The sequence below is a fragment of the Sorghum bicolor genome, chromosome 9 (assembly GCF_000003195.3).
Source record: "Sorghum bicolor cultivar BTx623 chromosome 9, Sorghum_bicolor_NCBIv3, whole genome shotgun sequence".
In the NCBI taxonomy this organism is placed as follows: Eukaryota; Viridiplantae; Streptophyta; class Magnoliopsida; order Poales; family Poaceae; genus Sorghum; species Sorghum bicolor.
Window position 1 is genome coordinate 18,822,973 of NC_012878.2, and position 24,668 is coordinate 18,847,640.

Genomic DNA, 24,668 nt, shown 5'->3' on the forward strand with positions numbered 1-24,668 from the left:
TCATGAGTGCTGTTGTTGAGCCCATGATAGAATGTGTGCATAAGTAGCCAATTCTTCATCCCATGATGACGACACTCGAGTATGTAGTCATGAAAGCACTCCCAGGCTTCTAGGACTCTCTCATCATGTTGTTGCTGAAAACTTGATATCTTCCCTTAAAGAGCATTGGTGTTGTCCATGGGAAAGAACTTTGCTAGGAAACTGGTTGAACAAAGTGCCCACATCGTGTTCTTATCCTTATTGGCATAGAACCACTACTTCACTCTTCCCAATAGTGAGGATGGGAAGAGGTGGAGTAGTATATCATCTCTTGGAACGTCCTTGATAGTGAATGTGTTGAAAATCTCCAAAAAGTGTTGGAGATGAACACTAGCATCTTCATGAGCCTTCCCACAAAACTAGCATGCTTGCACCATGTTGATCAGCGCAAGTGTTGACGGTCCTTAAGTACTAAATTTAACCATCAACTAGACATGGAAAAGGATCAATATGCACCAAACATCTAGAATCAGGGGTTTATCTGACAGAATTCTATGAGCTTTGGTCTTTGTCTGTTTCTGCACGGGGTTATCAGAAAATATGGAGAGAAGGCCCACATGTCATGTTTACAACGAGATAATTACGTGCCGTGCAATTTTCCTTAATCCAGAAGAGTCCAGAAGCCACAGGAACGAACGGAAGACCGGACGGGCTCGGGGGTAGGGCGCCCGCCCTCCCCCCTTGGGCGCCCGCCCTAGCCTCGAGGCTAATCACGTCCAACTTCACGGATTATGCTCCACCGACCTAAAGGATCAAGGAAAACCATGCGATCAATGTCGTTTTGATCCGACGGCCCAAATTCACTTGAGGGGACTATATAAGCAAGGCCTCTCCACCCCAGGGGGAGGAGGAGAAATCATTATCAGAGGAAGCCATCAAAGTTAGGGTTTAGAACTTCTCTCCCACAGAGAATTAGAATTAGCTACTCCCTAATCCTTCAAGTTCTATAAGTGATTAGATAGAGTTAGAGAAGTAGAGCCTAATGCTCTGGATTCGGATCTTCATCAATAAAGATTGGTATTATTTCATATATTTCTCTACTACTCTATTCTAATTGCATTATGTCTCTATTTATTATGCTCTTAGTTTGCTCTATTTCTATATTTGATTTAGTTATGATTGATAATGAGTTTAGGTATAAGTTTGCAAAGAGCTTAGCTCTTGACACGTGGGAGTTAAGTGGTAGATCTCATGTATGCGTGGTGCTTAAATGTTATTTACCTGCAAATGTATCCTATTGGCCGGGTCGTGTGGTAGTTTGCGATAGTGACAACTTCGTTGATTCTTATATAGTCCACCCTCCGTTGATAGGACAAGCAGAATTTGTATTGCGGAGTAAGTCTTGCGATGCTCTGATTTACTTTAGCTATGTTCCTTATACATGAATGAAGAGTCTTTTTTGCTATATATGATCTTGTAGATAACTAGAGTAGATTGTGACTTACTAGGTAGTAGATAACTTAGAATCCATTCTCTAGCTAATCCGACGTCACCTTACATATATGAGGAGTAGTCTATTTTCTAATCGCTGTGTTATTTATCCATGAGCTTATATTTCATTATCATTATTATTATGGCTTACCCCCTGCTAAAGTAAGTGATTGTGTGATGAGTTCCTCATTAGTAATCATGTTCTTGCAAGTTTATCTCTAGTCTATGCCTTGATAGATTCTATCCTTATCTTCATCTCCACTGTTCTCTTAAGCAAAATTATAAATAACTATACCTGGAATACTTTTCCTGGTGAAATGCTACAATGAGGTATTTTATCTGTGCGCTTGTGGATAGAATAGATTATTTTCTAGAGAGCCTTTGTACACTCAGGCACCTTTCTGGGGATGACAACCTAGTATCTAATTGGTGTTAGTAAGTGTCAACAAGCATTTCTGGCGCCGTTGCAGGGGAGCACACAAAAGGGAAACACATAGGAGACGGTAAGGAAAGTCAGGAAGTCAGTAAAGGTTATTCACATAAATTATTAGACTAGAGTATAGAGAAATAATTGCATAAAACAGCTACTAAGTGAGAAATCATAACAAGGCACCTCTGCTTTGGCATGTTCACCCTGTTGTTTTTCTATGTTTATATTTTATACAGGGTATATCAGGATTGACTTTGGTACATTTAACTCTTCATCATCAGAACCAAAGCAATCAAGAATGTGTTGGTGCAAAAGCTGATCTGCAAACACAAAGGGCAAATACCCGATTCAAACGTTAAGGCATGCCAGCCGATTTGACCATACAATCGACAAAGGTGGTAACTCAAACACTTTGGTCCCGACAACAGCGATACGCCCAGATGACAAAGCCAAGAGGTGTTCACGCGGAACTTGAGAACACGCCGAGTTTGACTCGACGAATTCCTAAGAACTCATAGTAAAAAGAAAATATGACCAAGTCGTCGAAAAAGTAGATGTTGGAATATGTGTAAAAACTTGTGTTTGATTGATTGATAGATGTCTCATTACATTGCCCTAGGGTCTACATTTATACCCTGTCCAAAGAGCTACAATCAAACACGACTAGGACTCAAATTCCAAATTAAATGGAAACCGTATACAAAACGAATGCTAATAACTAAGGAAACATTAAACTACCTCCCGTAACCGATCGGGACACCATCATGAATCAATCGGCAACTTCCGTGCTTCTCTTCAGAGTCATCGGCAGATTACCCATCCACCGTCATTGGCAAACCCCGGCATTGGTCATCAGCACGAATACATCACCTCTTCTGGACTTAGTCGTATCCAATTGTTTCCTATCGGCAGCCACCTTTATCGGCAACTTCCCTACAGTCTGGTCACCACTGCTCCATCTGCCGATCTACATCTCATTAACTCCAAATGCATATCAAAAGATACGTGTCCAAAAAAGGTGTCAACACATGCCCCCCAATTTTGGAGTATAAAATCATTAATGCTCTGAAATTCTCTGTAGTAATGACGTCTTTCAGCAATTATTTCTCCCAATTTGGTAATCAAATCGCCAAATCTAAACAACCTCGGCACGATTCTCTTGCAGATTCCTCGAATCTCTCAACCTCTCAATCAAATCTCTCCACTTTATGCACAAATTGGCAACATTACCGTTAGAGAAAACTGCCGATGAGCCGACCAGGCGATCTTGTACAGTGAAATATCTTCAAAATCATGACCGTTTGCTGTCAAATCACCTGCGCAATCCCTTGATTACCGTGTGAACAGTTACCATATCCACCTGAACACCCTCGGATTTCACGGATGCGGCAAAGAGATAAGTCAGATTTGCCCCTGCCCGTTTTGTCCTATAAATACTTCCTTCTCCAGTACTCCTTCTCCATCTTATCATTCTACAGCCTAAAATCTACTTTCCTGGCGGCGGCATTACCCGAGAACTCTAAGAACCTCAGCAAGAGCCTCCTTCACCAATCCTCCAAGTCTTCGACCTCCTACCTCGTGAGGAAATGGCCATCAACTTCGTCGTCCCTGAGGTAAGTCTACCATCCTCCTTCCTTTTTGCACTTTTGCTGTGCTCTTGTTCATCCACGATTTCTTTTACTGAATGCACCCTTTTTTTCTTTTTGTTCTTTTATCCTCAAAACTTTTATGATTTGGCCGATAAGATTGTAATTCCTACCGATCAACCTCACTTCCAATGTCTCGGCCCGTTAGGAAATCCAGATCCCACCGATCTAATAAACGCAGAGACAAATAGAATTCCCTTCAGAGCCGAAAACTTTTCCTTAGTGGAAAGATGCCTTTCGTTCTTGGCCCAGTCCCACTAAGGGATGGAAGGACTGGTTCCTGAGAGTCAGTCATTCAAATGAAGTCCAGTGGGGTGAGCAGAAATTAGACCAGTGCATCATATTATCTCTTGCCGATATAGAGAGAAATGTGTCACTGCTGATAGCTGCCTCGTATTTTTGGTCAGACACGCTCAATGCTTTTGTATTCGGCCATGGCCCTGCTTCACCCACTCTTGCCGATGTATTCATGCTAACTGGCTTAGACATATCCACTACCGATAGCAGTCACCTGTTTGACACCAAGCCCAGTTCTAAAGTAGAAACTTGCGCTATCGGTGGTTGGTCTGGATATATTCAGAAGTACTGAAAGATATGACATGTCGGGGATAGGGAGCAGGAAATTTTCCTGAACATGTTGTTGGATAAGTTTGTGTTTCGTGGCCGATCGACAGGACCAACCTCTATCTATTTATCGGCAGCAGAGAAACTAGCCAAAGGTGGCCGATTTCCTCTTGGCCGATACTTGCTCGGTGTTGTTTATCACCTCCTTCATCAGGTAGCTAAGAAACTCTTGCTAGGCCAGTCCATCGGCAATCTAGGGGGACCCTGGTGGTTTATCAACATGTGGCTCAGTGTCCATATGCACAAGCGCCTTGAATTCAACTTTTTGCACAGCGCTTCCCCAGAGACATAGCCGAAGATCATGAGTTGGATGAAGAAGAATCGGCAACTCGTCCCCCTCTGAACTACGGTGAAGCTGCAATAGTTCTGCCCGGTACCGGTGGCAATCAAGACTAGGTTAGCCGATTCTTTCAGACTCTTTATGAGGGTCTAACCAAAGAACAACGGGCATGGATGCCTTATGAAGATCCAGATACCAGATTTCCCATGACTTTTCATCCTTTTGACAATGCTCTCAACAAGGACCATGATCTGATGATGGCAATCATCACTCCGAGAGCTATACTAGTGAATTTCTTTGGCAGTGGGAAAGCTTTCAATCTTACCTATGAGTTCTACAATCCATCGGCATTGGCTCGCCAATTGGCTTTTGGGCAACTGCCGATTGCACTCTGTTACGCCGATGTGGTGAAACCAAGGGAGATTATCACCAGCGGTCTTGAATGGATCAGAATAGCTCAACTCCCACCAAATGCTGATACATCAGACATTGACCTATCGGCCTGGATCCCAGCTCTTTTCATCACCCAGGCGTACAAACATTGGTGGGCAGAATGGAAAGAGCACTTGTTCTGCAGATCGGCTCTTTCATACCGCGGTATGATCGACTCCGCGTACAAGGTTCCCGATAATGCTGTAAGTATTCAACCAATGCTTCAATTTTTTTGTTTTTACTCTTATCAGCAACTTACTTCCTCTATTTTACACAGGTCGATGATACACCACTGTGGGGGTATAAACCCCTAACCCTTACGGTTAGACTTGGGCCAAGAGACTTGGCCCATCACGAAGACAGTCCGAGGCTTGATCCAACTGCTCGGAGTTTCGCGCAAGGAAACAAGAGGTGGAGATCAAGCCGGATTCTAGTCGATTAGGATAGGAATTGATATTGTGCTATCTACGGCAATTGTAACCGACTAGGATTAGTTTCTAGATTTGTAACCCTGCCCTCTGGACTATATAAAGAGAGGCAAGGGACCCCCTAGGCAATTCATCTCAACACAATCCAATACAATCAGACGCAGGACGTAGGTATTACGCCCACACGGCGGCCGACCTTGGATAAAAATCTGGTCTGCATCTTGCAAAACCATCAAGTTCGTAGCTTGCGCACCGTCTATCGATAAACTACTACCGTGGGTATACCCCAAGGTAGACTGCCGATTAGCTTTCGTCGACAGTGGCGCGCCAGGTAGGGTGTGTGCGTACAGCTCTACGACGAACAAGATGGTCATCGTTCCAGCTTCTGCGGCTGTGGCTGAAGGCCTCACGTTCACCGTTGGCCAGATCACGTGGACGACTCATGGCGACGGTCTCACAACCACGACTTCGGAAGAAACCCAGATCCAATCTAGGACAGCAGGGGCGTCGATTCCGATCATGCCGACACCGAGCACCCGACCTCCGCTCCCTCGTTACAAGGGGAAAAAGGTCGACGACTCGGATCTTTTCCGAGCTCTGGATCGCGCCGATCTTAGGCTCCTCGAAGCTTCCAAACTGGTAGATTGGATCTCATGCCAATCTGGTCAAGCGGCATCGACAAACTCTTTCGACTCCTACCAGCCAACTCGTGTCATCACACACGAACAGCTGGGGACGTCTCTAACGATAACGTCCACCCCCACGGGTCGGTCCGTCAAGCTCAAGACAGCTCAAGACCAGAGTCCCCCTTATGGACTAAACAACTCGGCCGATCACTACTCATGGCACACCCAATCCCTTTTTAACAGGGCGGGCTGGTCGCCGAGACAGAGCAGCCGAGCAGCTCGCCACTACGTCAACATGGTATCAATCCAAGTACTACCGAACGACAAGGCTGCTAGTACGAACTCCAGCACAGGGTCTGTCCCTACCGAGGTTCTAAACTCTGAGGACGAAGATTACGACCTGGATTTACCACCGTATCCTCTGGGTTTTTCTCGTTTCCCAGTCTTTCCACCTCGGCGAGGAGATCTTATCTTCAATGTCAGCAACGATGAACCGGTTGTCGACAGAGAAACAGACGAGGAGAAGCAGCTCCGCGAACAGCGCAATGCCGATCGTGCTCGGTGGCACGCGGATGAGGAATGACAACTTGCGCCGCATATCCTCAGTGTTGTTTTTGACATGGTCAGAGATCAGCCAGTCTACAAGACACCAAGCGCTAACGTGGCTGTTGCTATGGCAAACCTGGACCGACTACCTGATACTCCTGAGTGCCAGGGCGTCCGATCCAGTATACGCGCGCACCTGACCGCCGCGATGGGACAGACAGCCACCTTACTCAAAAGGGTCTAAGCCATCTCCTACACAGAAGCCTCTTCCAACCAGACTCATCGCAGCCGAACTTCATCACGACCCAGTGAGCGCCATCATAGTCGTTCTCCCAATAATCGCAGGAAGGACATGGGGCGCGACAACCGTGGTCGGGACACCGGCGGCTACCGCGAGCAGAAGCGCGGGCGTGGTCAGGAAGTAAACCAGGACAGGGATCTACGATACAACATCCCTCCCAAGGATGCCCACGACCATATCAACAGGTGCGCGATAGAAAGAGCGGTACACGAAAACTTGCGACGCATTGAGTACGATGTCGCGCCCGGTCCTCCAGGCCTAAGACAGTTTTCCTCACACCTTCGCCAAGTCGTATGGCCCCTCAACTTTAAGCTCGAGAAGCTTAAAAAATACGACGGCAAGGAAAATCCTGAGAACTGGATCAATCTCTATGAGATCGCAGTTGGATCAGCAGCAGGAGACGAGCACGTCATGGCAAATTACTTCCCAGTCGTCCTTGACCAGGCTAGCCGTCAGTGGCTCCTCGGCTTGCCAGAGGACTCCTTTGACTCGTGGGAAGAACTGCGCGAGGCATTTATAGACAATTTTATCGCTACGTGCGAGCAGCCTAGGAACAAATATGATCTCGAGAGAATAAGGGATAGGAAGAACGAGCCTTTGCGTGATTACATCCGACGGTTCTCGGATATGCGCCTTAAGATTCCAAAAATTTCTCACGATGAGGCCATATCAGCCTTCATCAAAGGGCTACGCTTCCACGAAGCACTCAGGAATAAGCTACTGCGGAAAAGGCCGACCACGGTGGCCGAGCTCCTCGCCACGGTAAAAAACAACGCTGATGCTGATGATGCAGAAAGGCTCATCCGAGAGGATGCGAGAGGTGCCGACCAGCCTCCTCGACGAGACGACAGTCGTGGATGCTTCGACAACAGAAACCCTCGTCGCTCTGACAACCGCGACCATAGAGAAGGTTGGGACAGGCGGCGTGACGATCGCGATGACTTCAGGGGCAAGCGACCTCGTGACCACGACCACGAGGTGAATACAGTCAAGTGCCCCAATGGGCGGCGAGACTACCAGGAAGACTACAACAAGATGTTGAAAGGACCGTGCCAACTCCATCCCAAGTCCAATCACACGATGGAAGAATGTCGTGTCCTCAAAAGCATCTACACATAGCGGGCTGCTCAAGGGGATTCCGCCAAGAAAAACAGGAAGCAGGACAGACATGGTCACGAAGACGAAGACAACGACCAGGATAGGGACCCACGACACCAGTATGTCAGTCCCACCGACGTGGTCCACTCCATCTTCGGAGGCAAAGTTTCCATCGAGTCTAAACGATAGAGAAAGCTCCTGAAGAGAGCCTGCCTCAATGTGGACAGCGCAGATGGTCTGGTCGCTGACCCGAAATTTCCTCCCTGGTCGCACAGGGAGATCTCCATCAACAGGAAGGATCAATGGTCCGCCATCCCAGAACCAGGACGTTTCCCTCTAATCCTAGATCCTTGCATCAATAGCGTCAGATTCGAGCGCGTGCTCGTTGACGGGGGTAGCTCCATTGACATCCTTTTCCGCAATAGCCTACCTGCTCTCAAGATAACCCCGGCGCAGCTAAAGCCGTATGACGCTCAATTCTGGGGAGTCCTGCCAGGTCAAAGTTCAGTACCTCTCGGACAGATAACGCTGCCTGTCCAGTTTGGAACACCTGACCACTTTTGAACAGATTTTGTCAACTTTGTGGTCGCCGACTTCGACGGCACTTACCATGCAATTCTAGGCCGACCATCGCTGACAAAGTTCATGGCAGTTCCACACTACTCATACCTAGTCCTCAAGATGCCAATAGAGAAGGGCGTCCTAACTATCAGAGGCAATGTCTACACCGCATTCACTTGCGAGGAGGAAAGCTTCAAGATCACTGAGGCAATCGATCTCTCGATCCGCATGGCAGAAACCGTAGCCCAAGCTACGCAGGTTCCACCCGACCAGCTTCGACTACCCGAGCAGGAGACTCCGAGGAAAAATTCAAAGTCCAAAGAGCACAAGGAGGTGCAGCTGGTCGACGGCAGCCCCGCGAAGACGGCTCTCATCGGGGCCAATCTGGACCCTAAATAGGAAGACACGCTCATCAGGTTTCTAAGGGACAACGTGAGTGTTTTCGCATGGAAACCCGTAGACATGCCCGGCGTCCCACGAAACCTGATCGAGCACTCCTTAAGCGTCTCGAAGACCGCAAGACCTATCAAGCAGAAGCTACGACTGTTCACTCATGACAAAAAGGAGGCTATTAGGACAGAAATAACGCGGCTTCTAGCAGCCGGATTCATTAAAGAAGTGTATCATCCCGATTGGCTCGTCAATCCGATTTTTGTAAGAAAAAAGAACCATGAATGGAGAATGTGCGTTGATTACACTGATCTCAATAAACACTGTCCTAAAGATCCTTTTGGTCTCCCTCGCATCGACGAGGTGGTCGACTCAACGGCCGGATGTGACCTCCTCTCCTTTCTAGATTGCTACTCTGGTTATCACCAGATCTCACTAAAGGAAGACGACCAGATCAAAACATCTTTTATCACTCCTTTCGGTGTGTATTGCTACACGACCATGTCCTTCGGACTCAAAAATGCTGGAGCTACTTATCAACGGGCTATTCAACAACGTGTTGGGTATTCTTAACATGACTACCAAAAGTAGACAGTTTTCTAATTCTAGTAACGGTGCCAAAAATGCCAAACCTATCCCTCATACCACTTAAGCCAAGTTGTCATCCCCAGCATGACATGAGAGACGCGGTATTGAAATATGCAATTGCTCTTCTAAATAAATAATGAATGGGATCTGCAAGCGCACAGATTAATACCGATGTAGCATTTTAACCGGGAAGTATTCCAGGTATCGTTATTTATATTTTTACCTCTGGAAAGGGATTAACAATCATCAATATTGATTACAGAATAGAATACGAGATTGAGTATCTATCATTGCTTATATAATTGAGAACATTTATCTAACTCTTTCATACAGGGGTAAGTGTCACATAAAAGATATATAAAATAATGAATAGTGACAAAGATAATTAATCTGATCATAACTAGCCACATAATAAATATGATAAGCACCTCAATTAGATACTCTAGAAAGTCATTAGCATGGAATTAGAACAAACTACAAGAATATTTCCTAAGTTATTCTCAACTATATAGTCTAGCATTATTATAGTTAGTGCAAGCATACTTAGCAATCATTGCGGGACAAGACTACACCCATGCATAGTGATATTAGCAAGGTAAATGAGAAACATAGCAATCACTCCCCTGTAATAATATTGCTCTGCCAGCCCAATACATGAGAGGGGGACTATATAAGAATCAATGAAGCTGTCACTATCACGAACTACCCCACGATCTGGCATATTGGGTACAATCGCAGATAAATACGGTATAAGCACCACGCCTACACAATATCTATCATTTACCCATGGATCCTATGGATAAACGCTATACGATCCTAAGCATGTATATAGATCCAATCTAACTAAGCCAAGTACACAACTATGATAAACTAAGAACAATATAATCTTGAATATAAACAAGTAGAGCAAAGTCATAAGCAATATATTGAAGTAGAACAAAGTCATATTCATAATATTGAAGAACAAAGATGATTAGAAAGCAATTAGAAGCACAATTAGAGAATTACCAAGAATCCTCTTGATAGATCCGGAAACCAATCCAAGATTGACTCATTCTAGTTCTAATCCTATGTAGCTATGCTAATCTAGATATCTAATTGATGTGGTGGCTCTAATCTTGATCAGGTGCTTCTTCTCCCTTAAGAATAATGAATTAGGGTTGTGAGGCTCTCTCCTCTATGGGCCAGGGGGTCTGGTTTTATAGTCCCTTCAAGTGAATATGGGCCGTTGGATCAAACCGACATTGATTAAACGGTTATCCTTGATCCTTTAGGTCGGTGGAGATCTCCCACGAAGCAGAGTCCTGATTGGACTCCAAGTCTGGGCGGGCGCCCAGGGAAGGAGGGCGGGCGCCCTGCCTCTGGCCTCGTTCGGCCTCCGCTTTCTTCCCGTGGCTTCTGGAGTCTTCTAGATGTAAGATAATTGCGCGGCACGTTAATATCTCTATGTAATCCCGACGTGTGGGCCTTTCTTCCGTATTTCCTGATAACCCCCTGCAGAAATAAACAAACACCAAAACTCGTGGAATTCTGTCATATAAAACCCTAAGTCTAGATGTTGATTTCATTTGGATCCTTTTCTTTGTTTATTTGATAATTAAATTTGATACTTAAGGACCGTCAACAAACTCCCCCAAGCTCATAAGTTGTTGTAATGCCTTTAAAAATTGACGGTACACATTCTTTTTAAATAAGATCTCATCTCTGAGTTAGAGTAAACTATCAAGACTTAAAACTTACTTACTTTACCTTTTACCATGGGACTTGTAACCGTCACTTCTGTCTTGAGTGGTGAAAAGATAGAACAGTCTAGTCAAGTGCCATGTCTCTTATTCTTGATCAGCTATAGCTCTGGAGTTTTTGCAGATTTTCCAATAAAACTCAGAGGTTCCTTGTATGATTCTCTCAGATCTCTCTTTTGTAGTATTTCTGGATCCTTACCAAGGCAGTGATGGTATTGCCTTCTCTCAATATATGTAGTATTTGTGGTATAAGGCATAGTGACGTTGCCTTCTCTCTCACCCTACTCTAATAAGGCTTTAATATCTGGAGCTCATAGGTGGGAGATAAAATATACATACTCACAACACATTTATTGTATAGTCAAACCATGGATCCAAAGAAACAAATCAATAAGTCAAATCAAGATGTGCATGTGTGGCGAATGAATGGCGTATGGTGATGATGGTGATAACAATGGTGAAAGTCTCATTCTAAATACATACCTTCCTTGCTTTTTGAAACTTTATGACGAGAATGAGATGCTCTATATTTTTCTTTTCTCTCAGGTGGGTATCTTGTACCCCTAATTCTACTGTCGGACACTTGTCCATTTTTACCTCTCGTCTCACTTTTTCTTTTCTTTCGAGGATCCGGCACTTGCCCCTTTTTATATCCTCGTATCTCTTTTTCTCTTTTATTAGAGCACTCATCTCTTGAGATAATATAGCAAGTGGTAGTAACAAGATATCTTGAGCATTTATTTCACAAGGAAAAACTAAAATATTTTTGGCTATTCTCTCCCGGATTAGGAGTAGAATATTTTTTTGGGTGGATCTGGAGATGGAATGGGTGGATATATGTGGATGGTACTTCCGAAGTAGAAGTAGCATATATGAGTGAACGTGCAAGTAAATCTTGATATAACCACATGACAAGCTCCTAAGGGTCTACACAGCTTGACCACACTCAATGCTCATAAGCAGTAAATAGTAAATGTGTGGCTCAAAGTCTAGTAAGCATGTATATATGGCTGTGGTAGGAATTTAAACTTTCATCATATAGGAACTCATCATGCAACATTTTAAAGATTTTCAAAGATAAAATTCTCCAAAATTCTAGCATCTCTAGGAACAGATAAACAGCAGCTCAACCTTCCCATATCGTATCCTTTAACAACTTAGACTTTAGATCAAGTCTTCATCCCACAAGTTTAGGTCCAGAGCAAGCTTTAAATTATAACAGTTATATCTAAACTTGAGAGAGAACTTAAAATGTGCAAATTAGGCACAGCAACTATTCATCATATCCATGCTAGAGTTTTATTATTAAGATACAGATTAGCATAGCTACTTTATTTATTTATTAAACACACTAAGCAAAAGATATATATATAAGCACAAAATCTTTATTTGGTTTTTCCTGGTTTATGTATATTTATATTCTAAAATAGAATAAGTATAAAGATAGATACAAATACTTATCGGGATAAATGGGGGTGCTCTCCCCCAAGCTGAATTTTGACGTAATTTCTTTTGATGTAGCTAGCAGGTGGCAGAGGTGTATTTGAAAGTCAGCAGCATTCTGACAGCGATTAGAATGTCCTCCGTCTGCTAGTCTTCTTGATTCTTAAATTCTGTGGAGCTCAAATAGACAACAAAGCTTGTAGAACTGATTAAGTGTTAGCATAAATATCTAGCCTTTATCATGTTGAGACTCCTTAATAATTATTACTCCCTGTTTTTATATTTTTATTTTATAAAGCAGAAATGAAATATTTATTTTATTTTTATACCACCACAGTGAATGTACTTATAGGTTTTATGCCACTCGTATACTCACATGGGGATTACTGTTTTTCACATTTTTATTTTCTTTTTAGGATAGCATGAAAAAGAATAACTAAGCAAATTGTTTAAAATATTTGAAAGGGAAAGGATAACTACCAAGTTTACCTCTTGGCAAGGCGTTCGGTGTTTTTAAGTCCTCCGAACGGGACTCTCCATTTTCTCAATTGTCCTGGGATTCGTTGGGTGGCGGAGTCGGTACTTGCGGCAGCGCCTCTTCTTCATATATAGTTATCTTCTCTTTCCATACCTGACTCGGTGCTTCGGTCTCCTCTAGATAATTCTGTTTAAACTCTACGTCTTCTGACCTTACAACTTCTCCTTCGTAGTCTGCCCATCCGTCCTTGATGATTTGCCTCCTCTGGTTGCGGTTGCGTCATTTTCTGACCTGCTTAGATTCTTCAAAGATGTAGTTAGGGTCAGTAAAATAACGGCGTTCCTTCTCTGAGGGGAAGTGCATATGGACTTCTCCAGTTCTAATGTAGATATTTGCTTTAACGGTGTTGAGGAACGGTCTTCCAAGGATGATGGGTGGATCGTACTCGTCTTCTCCCGTGTCAATAACGTGAAAGTCTCTGTAGACAAAATGATCGTCTGTTTTGACTGGGACATCAGTTACTGTTCCTTTGACCTCTTGAAATGTCTCATCTGCCATCTGGAGCTGAATGTATGTTGGTTTTAAGGGCATAGTTACGAACAAGAGCCGATAGGTGACTGCGGCCATTATGTTGACGCCCGATCCGGTGTCGCAAAACGTCTTGTAGAAGCTGTATCCATTTATGGAGCAGTAGATGCTTGGCATTCCTGGGTCGTCCTTCTTGGTCAAAAACAGTGACTTAAGTTGATGATCTTGGCCTCCTTGAACTGCGGTGACCATCTTAGCTGACTCGGTCCACACTTGCTTGTTCCTGTTCCTCCTGTTGGTCCTCTTCCTTGATTCATGTCTAGATTGATCTGAGATTTGTGTAGTCTTGTTCTTGAAGGAAAACGTCTCCTTCCTCCCTTTGATGTAGAAACTGATCTTGGTAGCACTAGCGTAGATGACAGCTCCCGAGGTGTTCAAGAATGGCCTCCCTAAGATGATGGGTGCCCTCTCATCATTACCGATCTCTATCACTACGAAGTCTGCTGGGGCATACAAGGTACCAACTCAGACACAAAGGTTCTTCAATATTCCTTTTGGGAAACTTATTGTCTGATCTGCAAACTGCAAACACATGGTTGTTTCTAATAAAGGATATGTAAAGAATTTTTCATAGAGTACCCTAGGTATAATGTTGACACTGGAGCCAAAGTCACAGAGTGCTTGTGGAACTTCCACCATGCTGATGGAGATCGGGATGACAGGGCATCCTAGATCGCCTCTCTTGATCGACAGAAGGTCAGTAGTAACTTCAGTGACAGGGTTACTCCAATTACCTGCATCAACCATGTCTACAAGATTTGCAGATTCTAATCCTTCCGGTTGTGATGGTATACCGGGGTTAGTAGTAGGAACAGCAGCAGCTATTTGATTTAACTGAGATTCAATCATTTTATTAAAGCTAATTTGATTCTTGATGGCAGTAGAGAAATTATCTATTCTATTATTTATATTTTCTAGCATTTTATCATTTGATGCCAATCTCTTAGATAGGTTATCCATTAGCTTTCCTTGATTAGACACTAACTCTCTCAGAGGTGGAAAATTATTATTATTGTTGTAAGAATTACTACCTTGATAATTACCTGAGTAGTTAGGCCTCTGTTGATTCCAACCTTGATTTTGTTGAGGACGGTTGTAGTAGTTGTTGTTGTTATTGTTGGTGTAGTTCACATCCTCAAGTATCTCAGGGCAGTGATTGCCTGAGTGTCCAGTACCTCCACACTCCTTACAAGTCATGTGAGAGTCGTAGATGTGCATAACTTCTTTCTTGTCTCCAGCTCTATCATCGAGCTTCTTCATGAGCAGGTCTAGCTTTGTAGACAGCATGTCTACCTCCTTCAGCTGATGCATGCCTCCACCTCTCTTGCGTGTCTGGGTCCGTTCCTCATTCCAGCTTTGATTGGACGCCATCTTCTCCACAAGAGCTGTGGCTTGTGATATGGTAAGTGATAAGAATGCTCCTTCAGCTGCAGCATCCATGGTCTCTCGGGCATTGTTGCCGAGCCCATGATAAAACGTCTGCATCAATAGCCAACTCTCCATTCCATGATGGGGACATTCTAGGATGTAGTCTGGAAAGCGCTCCCATGCTTCTGGAACAGATTCATCATTTTGTTGCTGAAAACTTGTAATCTTCCCAAGGAGAGCATTGGTCTTGCCCATGGGAAAGAATTTAGCCAGGAAGTTTGTTGAGCAGAGTGCCCACATAGTATTCTTCTCCTTTGTAGCATAGAACCACTACTTCGCTCTCCCTAACAGTGAGAATGGGAAGAGGCGAAGTAGTATAGCATCTCTGGGGATTCCTGATATGGTGAATGTGCTGCATATCTCCAGAAAGTGTTGGAGATGAGCACTAGCATCTTCGTGTGCCTTCCCACAGAACTGGTTGGATTGCACCATGTTGATAAGTCCCGGCTTGGGCTCAAAGTTGCCATCGATCTCTGCAGCAGGTCCAGTGCGGATGTTGTCTGTAGTGGGAGCTGAGAACTCGCGGATTGATTTGTTCGCCATGGCTTCAAACTGTGAAGACAAGTTCCGGTGATCTTCTTGAATGGATGAACCTTCTTGCTAAAGTGTTGATGATCTCTTCTTGAGCTTGGCTCTAGTTCTTCTGAATAACGCTTCGGGATTGTCAACAAAATTTCCTGGAAGATGTCTTCTATTCATACATTCCCCTGCATAAGATAAAATAGAAAAATATCAGGGTAAAACTGTATGAGAGAATAGATAAGCTCAATCATATTAGTGATGCGAATGATAACTCAAAATCCTTTATTCCATTCCTGATTAGTAATCAACCTTCCCCGGCAACGGCGCCAAAAAAGCTTGTTGGGTATTCTTAACATGACTACCAAAAGTAGACAGTTTTCTAATTCTAGTAACGGTGCCAAAAATGCCAAACCTATCCCTCATACCACTTAAGCCAAGTTGTCATCCCCAGCATGACATGAGAGACGCGGTATTGAAATATGCAATTGCTCTTCTAAATAAATAATGAATGGGATCTGCAAGCGCACAGATTAATACCAATGCAGCATTTTAACCGGGAAGTATTCCAGGTATCATTATTTATATTTTTACCTCTGGGAAGGGATTAACAATCATCAATATTGATTACAGAATAGAATATGAGATTGAGTATCTATCATTGCATATATAATTGAGAACATTTATCTAACTCTTTCATACAGGGGTAAGTGTCACATAAAAGATATATAAAATAATGAATAGTGACAAAGATAATTAATCTGATCATAACTAGCCACATAATAAATATGATAAACACCTCAATTAGATACTCTAGAAAGTCATTAGCATGGAATTAGAACAAACTACAAGAATATTTCCTAAGTTATTCTCAACTATATAGTCTAGCATTATCATAGTTAGTGCAAGCATACTTAGCAATCATTGCGAGACAAGACTACGCCCATGCATAGTGATATTAGCAAGGTAAATGAGAAACATAGCAATCACTCCCCTGTAATAATATTGCTCTGCCAGCCCAATACACGAGAGGGGGACTATATAAGAATCAACGAAGCTGTCACATCACGAACTACCCCACGATCTGGCATATTGGGTACAATCGCAGATAAATACTGTATAAGCACCAGGCCTACACAATATCTATCATTTACCCAGGGATCCGACGGATAAACACTATACGATCCTAAGCATGTATATAGACCCAATCTAACTAAGCCAAGTACATAACTATGATAAATTAAGAACAATGTAATCTTGAATATAAACAAGTAGAGCAAAGTCATAAGCAATATATTGAAGTAGAACAAAGTCATATTCATAATATTGAATAACAAAGATGATTAGAAAGCAATTAGAAGCACAATTAGAGAATTACCAAGAATCCTCTTGACAGATCCGGAAACCAATCGAAGATTGACTCCATCTAGTTCTAATACAATGTAGCTATGCTAATCTAGATATCTAATTGATGTGGTGGCTCTAATCTTGATCAGGGGCTTCTTCTCCCTTGAGAATAATGAATTAGGGTTGAGAGGCTCTCTCCTCCAGGGGCCAGGGGGTCTGGTTTTATAGTCCCTTCAAGTGAATATGGGCCGTTGGATCAAACCGACATTGATTGAACGGTTATCCTTGATCCTTTAGGTTGGTGGAGATCTCCCACGAAACAGCGCCCTGCCTCTGGCCCCGTTCGGCCTCCGCTTTCTTCCCGTGGCTTCTGGAGTCTTCTAGATGTAAGATAATTGTGCGGCACGTTAATATCTCTATGTAATCCCGACGTGTGGGCCTTTCTTCCGTATTTCCCGATAACCCCCTGCAGAAATAGACAAACACCAAAACTCGTAGAATTCTGTCAGATAAAACCCTAAGTCTAGATGTTGATTTCATTTGGATCCTTTTCTTTGTTTATTTGATAATTAAATTTGATACTTAAGGACCGTCAACACAATGCTTCCACGACGAGATTCGTGACGACCTCGTCGAGGCTTATGTAGACGACGTTGTTGTCAAAACAAGGGACGCAAGCACTCTAATCGACAACCTAGACCGAACCTTTAAGGCGCTAAATAAATACAAGTGGAAGCTTAACCCCAAAAAATGTATCTTTGGGGTCCCCTCTGGACTACTACTCGGCAACGTCGTCAGCCGCGACGGCATAGGACCGAATCCTTCAAAAGTAAAGGCAGTGCTCGATATGCGACCACCCAAGAATGTCAAGGATATTCAAAAGCTCACCGGATGTATGGCTGCTCTCAGCCGGTTTATCTCTAGACTGGGACAAAAGGGCCTCCCCTTCTTCAAACTTCTAAAGGCATCGGAAAAATTCTCCTGGACAGAGAAAGCTAACGCTGCGTTTACCCAGCTCAAAACTTTCCTCACCTCACCACTCGTCCTCACGGCACCTCAACCTAATGAGAACCTGCTCCTTTACATAGCAGCTACCGATCGGGTCGTCTCCACGGCAATGGTGGTCGAGCGGGACGAGCCAGGCCACGTCTACAAAGTCCAGAGGCCTATTTACTTCATAAGCGAAGTCTTAAACGAATCTAAGACCAGGTATCCTCAGATACAAAAGTTAATCTACGCCATCCTGATAACCTCAAGGAAGCTGAAGCAATACTTCGACTGCCATCGGGTCTTGGTAACCACCAGTTTCCCTCTGGGGGACATTTTTGCGCAACAAGGACGCTAACGGCAGAAATGTAAAATGGGCAATGGAATTGTGCCCATTCTCCCTGGATTTCTAGAGTCGCACTACCGTCAAGTCCCAAGCCCTGGTCGATTTCATCGCGGAATGGATGGACCTCAACGAACCCCCTTCTTCGGACACCTCCGACCACTGGTCAATGTTCTTCGACAGGTCGCTAAATATCAATGGCGCCAGCGCCGGAATACTCTTCGTGTCGCCTAACAAGGACAAACTTCGCTACGTCCTTATAATCCTCTTTCCGGCATCCAACAACGTCGCCGAGTACGAAGCATGCCTACACGACATACGACTGGCCGTCGAACTTGGAGTCAAACGCCTTTACGTCCACGGTGACTCTTCCCTGGTCATCAACTAGTTTAACAAGGAATGGGACACAACCCACGAAAAGATGGACCTCTATTGCAAAGAAATTTGGAAATGGGAATCCAATTTCTACGGCATAGAATACATACACGTGGTCCGGGATAGGAACCAGGTAGCAGACGCGTTGTCAAAAATAGGGTCATCTCGGGCCCAGATTCCGCAAGGCGTTTTCGTTCAAGACATCCACACGCCAAGTGTCGATACAGACCTGGTCGACAAGCAATCCAATGAGGCAATGCTCATAGGGAATACCAATCCGACAACCAGCAGCCATGATTGGCGCGCTCCCTTGATCAAGTATATATCGGACGGATCGGGTTTTCAAGACAAAACGGAGAACGAGCGCCTCATTCGGCGGTCCAAGAATTACATACTGGTCGATGGTAAACTTATGCAAAAGAATGAAAGCTCAGAAGTGTTGCTAAAATGCATATCCCAGGATGATGGCGTCAAGCTCTTAGATGACATACACGCCGGGTCCTGTGGCAACCATGCTGCCTCTAGAACACTGGTCGGGAAGGCCTTCCGAGCAGGTTTCTACTAGCCAACCACGGTCGTCGACGCCGAGAAACTGGTCCGACACTGTGAAGGATACCAGTTCTTTGCCAAGAGGACGCACGTGCCTGCTCACGAGATCCAAATGATTCCGTCGTCCTGGCCTTTCGCCTGTTGGGGCCTCGACATGATCGGGCCATTTAAGCCGGCCCCCGGCAACTTCAAGTTCGTTTTCGTGCTAATCGACAAATTCTCGAAGTGGATCGAGTACATGCCACTGGTCAAAGCAACCTCCGAGAAGGCTGTGGAGCTCCTCAATAAAATCATACACAGATTCGGGATCCCCAATAGCATAATCACTAACCTAGGCACTCAGTTCACCGGCACTACATTTTGGGACTTCTACGTTGACAGGAGCATAGTCATAAAGTACGTGTCGGTAGCTCACCCACGCACCAACGGTCAAGTAGAGCGAGCGAATGGAATGATTATCGATGCTCTAAAGAAAAGGCTGTACACTGAGAACGACAGAGCACCAGGACGATGGATGAAAGAGTTACCGGCTGTGGTCTGGGGTCACCGAGCACAGGCTAGTCGCAACACGGGTGTTTCACCCTACTTCATGGTTTACGACACCGAAGCAGTGCTTCCGTCCGACGTGACCTTTGGACAACCAAGAGTCAAAAATTTTGACCAGTCTTTGGCTGACCTCGCCGGAGAGCTCGAAATCAACTGCATAGAAGAAAAGCGCCTAATCTCGTGCCTTCGAATAGCAAAGTATCTCCAAGCCATTAGGCGGTACCACAATAGCAATGTAAAAGACCGTTCCTTCGTGGTTGGTGATCTAGTACTCAAGTGGAAAACAAGGCAAGAAGGAACACACAAGTTATCCACACCTTGGGAAGGACCCTTTGTGGTCGCCGAAGTCACACACCCTACATCTTACAAACTAGCGTTCCCAGACGGAACACGCCTGCCTAACTCTTGGCACATAGACAAACTGCGCGGTTTCTATCCATAAGTTCCAGTACATTTCGTTTGTAAATATCTTATGACCAGTAGTAATAAAATTTTTCTTTCTTGCTATATACTTCTTTTATATGTAGAACTTCCGACAAGTGCCACAATCTTCTTTTAGAACGAAGGTCCTTAAGGCTTATTAACCCGACTCAGTGATACATCACTCAGACAACATTGAAGCGCTCAAAACCATAGTTATGATAAATCAACCTTTATTACAAACTTTATATACAAAGTTTACAATAAAACACCCCTCTGGGTGGTCCCTAGTCTACTCCTATAGACTACTCTACAGGCCTACTGCTCGGGCTGATCACCCGCATGGCCCTACCGTCAGTCGAAGGGGTCGGGGCGGCCGGCGTCTAGCTGGTCGAGACCCCAGGCGTTGACCGCCCATCTCCTGCAATGGACGCCCCCGACAACTCCCTAGCCGACCTATCTGACCCGGGCTGGTTAGGGTGAGTTGCTGTCCCACAGAGGTTGATGTCGCCGATCACTGTCGACGACAGATCGAGCAGACAACCATGAAGGTCGTCTGCCTCCTGCGGACCAACCTCCTTGGGATACTCCCTCTCCAGCCGGGACAAGTCGACCAAGGGGTAGTGGTCGCGCACCATGCTGAGGACGTGCGCACCGGCAAATTCCTCGGCGTCCTTGACAAACTGCTGAAGCTAGCCCCACGCTCGTTGCGCCTTCTCGACCGGGGTCAGCCTCGGTGCGCGGGGTTGGTCTTCAGGGAGCTCGGGGCTGATCAAGTCAAGAACCGGGGCCACTCCTTTCTAGATCTTGATGTAGTTGGTCTTCTAGGAGTCCCGGTCCTTGATCAGCTTGTCGAGGTGCTTCTTAGTATTGACTTTAAGCACTATGAACCAAGCAGGAAGTCAGTGTAAACACAAGAAAAGGAATGTTGAGTAATCAAAAAAGAGGGTGACACGGTTCTCACCAGACAACTCCCGACTTTTGTTCATTAGCTCCTCGTCAGCTCGGCGCCCGGCCTCCAGCGCGCCGGCACGCTCCTGGTCGAGCCTCTCCTTTTCTTGTCGGAGGCGTGCAACCTCCTCCTCCAAGTCGGCAGGAGCAATTGCTGGTCAACAAAACCGACTACGCGGTTATATACAACTGCTCGGAATGCATGACTGACCTTTGCTTTCCTGATCCCTATCGGCTAGTCGCCGATTGAGATCGAGCAGGCGCCCTTCCTGAGCACCAATCTCGGCCATCTTCTCCTCAGCCTCCGACCGAAGACGGTCTACTTCCACGGCTAGGGCCTTATTCTCGGCCACGATCCCTTCAATCTGGTCGAAGCACCTTTTCCGGTACTTTGCCGTTTTCATTGCGCCCTACAGGAATCAAACATATTGAAGCAAGCGACAGTGCATATACATTTCGAGCAGAGTGCAAGACCACTTACCTTAACCTCGTCAACAAGCCGCTTAGCTGCGCGCTCCACCCTCGCGGCCTCCTCCGTCTCCGCGAGTTCTTCATGACCAATGAAATGGTCCCCACGTTGGCGCCACACGTAAACGTGCTGGCGACCATCATGGGGGCGACCTTGGATTTCTTCTACTTCGTCGTCGGAGGCCGCCTAGGCCTCCTCGCCCTCTGCGCTACACCCAGCCGTGGTCACAGGTATCACTGGACCCTTATCCCGGCCAGGGGATCCTTTGGCGAAGAGGTTTCTGCTCGGGGTGGAGTTGGGGCCCTCCTTTCTTTGGCAATTGGGGGAGTCATGGCTCTGTCTCCCTCCTCTGCGACACTGCTCGGGGAAGACATCCTCGTAGCCTCATCATCCCTTGCAGGGGTGCTCGCTCCGGTCCTCGCCTGAGCTGGGTCCTCCTCGGTAGTCTCTGCCGCGCTCACTACCATTGGCTGCCCCTCGGTCTGCTCCTGGGTGGTCTGCTGCGAGGCATCTTCGACGACGACCGTCGGCTCGGCCGTCTTCTGGCCAGCGACGTTGTGTGGATCAATGTTAGACGCCGCACTAACAAAAATACGACATTTTACCAATGTCAAAAGTCACAGCAACAAAACAAAAAACAAATAGGAGGAAGTGCAAAAGTGAGATTGAACAACTTACAGATTGGAGCACCTGTGTGTCGCTGTGAAGAACCTCCTCCTGGTCCTAACAGTCGCCGCTGCCACCCCTGTCTCTCCAAGACATGTCGGCTCGGCGTGTGGGGCCGGTGGGTCACTGGTCACCCGACCAGTAGTGGTCGGGGCGATGTCTGGACAACTGTGAGGCCTTCGGACCAAAGAGGGTGCAGCCTCCTCCTCCTCATCGTCGTCGTCGGTGATCCTAACGAGCCGACGACGCTTCGGAGCTTGGCTGGTCTCCGCCGGCAGCGCCTCCGCAGGAGATGGATCCACCGCCATTGGCCTTTTCCCTGCCACCCTCTCCTCGGTGGTCGGGGCGGGGTGGTTCTGTTCCTCCACGCTGCTGATGTATTGAGGACACCGAGCAGCACCTTCCGGCGGGTCCATCCCCGCAGGATTTTCCATACCAAGTGCCAGTGACACGTACACTGCGCACCGGTCAATGTCTCCAATCTGCAATAGAACCAACGACAAGTCATCAACTAGGAGGAAACAGTATTCACATGGCAATACTAGTCAATAACAATATTTATTTACCTTAGGAGTTGGACATCCCAGCTTGAAGGCGTGCATCCGATCACTGCTTCGAACGAAATTGTCATTCGATAAGTTGAACAGCTCGTTCATCACCTGCTGGACCTCCGCCTTCTCCAGACCATCAGGGCACATTTTGGTCGGGTCCTGGCTTCCTGCGTACTCGTACGCCAAGTGTACCCTCCTCTGGCAGGGCATCACCCGACGCACAATGAAGTTCCCGACCACTCCTGGCCCATCTAAGCGGGACCAGTCGATCAGGCTCATCAGGTCTGCCACCTGCCTAGCAAATTCCGGGCGGTCTGTCCAGCTGACCATCTTCTCAGGGATGTAGCCCACATCGCAGAACGTGGCGCTGCCCGGCTCTTCCCTAATGTAGAACCACTTCTTGTACCATTCGGTGAGAGAAGTGTTCCATGGGCAGCTGAGGTACCGGTTCTTCATCCCATCGCGCAGATTGAGGTTATCTCCACCTACAATCTTGGAGCCTCCAACTGCCCCTTTCTTCCTCAGACAGAAAAGATAACAGAAGAGGTCGAAGTGCGGCTCTATTCCAACATAGGCCTCGCACAAATGAATAAAGGTGGAGATGAGAAGAATAGAGTTCAGGTGCAGGTTGCAGATCCTGATCTCATAGTAAAGAAGAGGGCCCTGGGGGAAAGGATGGACAAGAATCCCAAAGCCCCTCTTGAAGAAATCTTCAAAAACGACAATCTCACCGGCGCGGGGGTCGAGGTAGCTTTCCCCTTCCGGCGTCCTCCAGCCGCCGAGCTCTTGGTTATGAAGCAGACCCATTCCGACGAGGTCGTTGAGGGACCTCGTGCTGCTCCGGGACTTCTTCCACTCCTTTGCCATCAGCTCGGCCCTTTTCTTCGAGTCGCTCTTTGCCATTGACGCCGTAAAAAAAACTTTGAGCTGGAAGTTAAAGATGGAAGTCGTAGGAGGTAGGAATCGCAAGAGCAGAAGGTTTGTAGGCAAAGACAGGGTAAAGAATATGGGCGCTGCATTGAGCCTTTTATAACAACAGCTCCACCTCTTCCACTTCCTACATTCTACGGAAGTGGGCGGGCCCTGCGACGGATGCGGCTTTTCGGTTTTCAATAATTACCGGCAGTTAATATGGTGGCTTTTCTGCATAATTGGTGGTTTCCTTTTCTTGAACCACGAAAAGAGCGGCTGCACAGTTACCTGGCGCACCTTTTTATGCAACCATCTGACAATACGCCAGGATGCCTTGTCACATCACGCATTAATATGGCGAGATGCTTTTTCCAAAAGACAAGTGGAACTGGTGGAGGACTGTGTATGACATACCTGGGGACTGTACCGACCACTGAGCACTATACGCTCGGGGACTGGTCGACCAGCCCACCAATTTGAGAGTTTGGGGACTGTACCGACCACCGGGCACTATACGCTCAGGTACTGCTCGACCAGCCCACCAATTTGAGAGTTCGGGAACTGTACCGACCACCGAGCATTATATGCTCGGGGACTGGTCGACTAGTCTGTTCCATTGCAGACGAGCATGATATGCTTGGGGACTGTTTGATTAGTCTATTCAGTTGCAGACAAGCATGATATGCTCGGGGACTGGTAAATTCAATTTTTTAGACCTTGCTACAAGGCTCATACTTCGCCTTCCAGCAAGCTCGGGGACTACATCGGTACGATGCATCTAGCGATGCATCTCAGTTTTGGAATTTCTATGAAGACCTTTTTGACCCTGGCACCACGTGCCAACGTCACCTACTACCAGGCTCGGGGACTAAGTGGGCACACTTCACCTTGCGGTGAACATGCTTGCTTTTTGAAAGTCTGTACTTTTGAGAAA